The sequence below is a fragment of the Chiloscyllium punctatum genome, chromosome 35 (assembly GCF_047496795.1).
Source record: "Chiloscyllium punctatum isolate Juve2018m chromosome 35, sChiPun1.3, whole genome shotgun sequence".
Classification (NCBI taxonomy): Eukaryota; Metazoa; Chordata; class Chondrichthyes; order Orectolobiformes; family Hemiscylliidae; genus Chiloscyllium; species Chiloscyllium punctatum.
Genome location: NC_092773.1, coordinates 40341055 through 40343185, shown reverse-complemented (window position 1 = coordinate 40343185; position 2131 = coordinate 40341055). Strand labels below are relative to the sequence as shown.

At 42.5% G+C, this 2131-nt stretch overlaps 1 non-coding gene across 1 annotated transcript; it reads left to right on the top strand.

The window, feature by feature from the left end:
* Positions 1-354: 354 nt before the first annotated feature.
* Positions 355-428, top strand: trnat-cgu (transfer RNA threonine (anticodon CGU)). Its single transcript has one exon. It is a non-coding gene; the product is annotated as a tRNA-Thr (tRNA).
* Positions 429-2131: the final 1703 nt, after the last annotated feature.

The window sequence follows — 2131 nt, the reverse complement described above, 5'->3', positions numbered from 1 at the left end:
TGGGTCTGCTTTTACTGCCCAATGTTTGCATTTACTTACACATTACGCTTCGTCAATTCAACAGAATGACCTTGTTCCTCTTGTTGTATATTAATGTGGTTCATGGGCCACGAGAGGATGAACACATCCGCTTTCTCATGTCAGTTTGAACAGGTGAAAGTATCAGTGTGAAATTAATGCAAGAGGAGATTATCTTTTTATGTGCCTTTTTAGTGGAGAATGTTCAGCTGTCAACTGTTTGTATTTGAAAATTGGAGGATTGATTGCAATTCTCAGTGAGCAACGTTTGTCTAAAAACTGTGATGAAGTGGTTAAGTAACTTCACATATGGGTGTGCAAAAGCAGAGATAGTGTGGCGCCGTGGCTTAGTTGGTTAAAGCATCTGTCTCGTAAACAGGAGATCCTGGGTTCGACTCCCAGCGGTGCCTGCTTGTTGTGCTTCTGCTTGTGCTTCGTGTTCCAAATGTCGCGTCACAGAGTCTGTGTCTCATTGTACTTCTAGCCTGTAATGATTTGGTGATCCAGGTTATGTTCCAACAGTGAATGTTGTGTCTGTTTTCAATTCCAAACTATTAATAAATTCTCTGGTTTCTTACTTTTATTCCAGAAGCACTTTTGCTTCTCCTCCTCTTTTATTCCACTTCTTCATTCCTGGTTTGGTAGGAATAACGAGATGAGGCTGGAGACATTGCAGACTTAGAGGGGAATTTTGTGGTAATGGCAGAGACACCACCAGCTGATCACTCTCATTCTCTGATGTCACCGTTCATTCATTTAAAGCAACAGCATACACATGGCTGTGCTTCTTTAGTTGTGGTGTAATTGCATTTTGTTTTCTTTCTTCTGGATTAGGAATTCTGTTTTGAATTAGAAACAGTCATAATTGGTTGAGGAAGAAATGTCGCCTTGCCTGAGTTTGAAGTGACAGACACATTATTCCGAGAATATGAGCCCAGTTCTACACACTCCAGTCAGTGGGCAAAAAGCCTCTTAGTAGCTGCACACTCAAAATGTCTGAGTGCAGAAATATGTAAAGAGCCGGACGGACAGACAGAGTGTCGGGGAATGTGAAAGAGGAAGAGGGTGAGGTGGATGCACAGACACAAAGAGTGACAATGCAGACACATGCTGAGTTAGACACTGAAGGGACCAATTCTCCACTTGGCATTGCTGAGAGCTGAGAGAAAAGAAACGAAAAATGGCAATCGTTTAAGCCCAGCCTTTCAAGAGCTGAGAGCAACGGAAGCAGCATTGGAGCAAATAAATTCCTTTCGAATTTGTGAACGTGACAGCTGTCAGCCACTGAGATATTTTGACAAATATCCTGATTCGACAGATACGACTGATTGTTTTCCCAGCATTATAGTATAGAAATGTATAACTGACGTGTTCTGTCGATCTGAAACTTTAACTCGTTTCCTCTCCACAGATGTTGCCAGGCCTGCTGAGTTTCTCCAACAACTCACGTTTTTGGTTCAGATTTAGATCATGAAAGAAAAATGAAAATCAATAGTCTGTTGATGGTTTTATTTATAAAACCCCTAAAAAAATTAAACTGGCTAGCACTCTAAGAGACAAATATACACTACACTGATTATACATCTGCAAACATGCAAAACCACTTTCAAATTCAGGCTGTGGCAGACCCAAGACCGAACGGCTCCGTATCTCATCGAGTCTCGACAATGGATGGGAAATCACGTTTCCGCGACCGGCCAAATGCACACTTGTGAAATGACTGGTTGTAACAACAAGCTCCATCTATACAGCCTCTCTTTGGCAGAGTGGGAGCGGGAGAATAATATTGTGTCCCAGATATGTTTCCAACTCTATATCCATTGAATCATTACGACCACATTATTACATCTCAGAACAGTACCTCACCGTACCGCACCTCAGCAGCAAGAGATTACTTTCGATGGTGAAGATCAAAGTCAATAAGTGTAGCACATGGAAAGCACATTCTGTAAGGCAACATCTGAGGAGCAGGGGTGTCGACGCTTCGAGCATTCCTGATGAACAGCTTATATGCGAAGCAACGTATTTCCTGCTCCCTGGATGCTGCTGGACGTGCACCACACTTTCTGACTCTACCCCACCTCAGCTCATCTCCTTCGGAAAATAAATGATG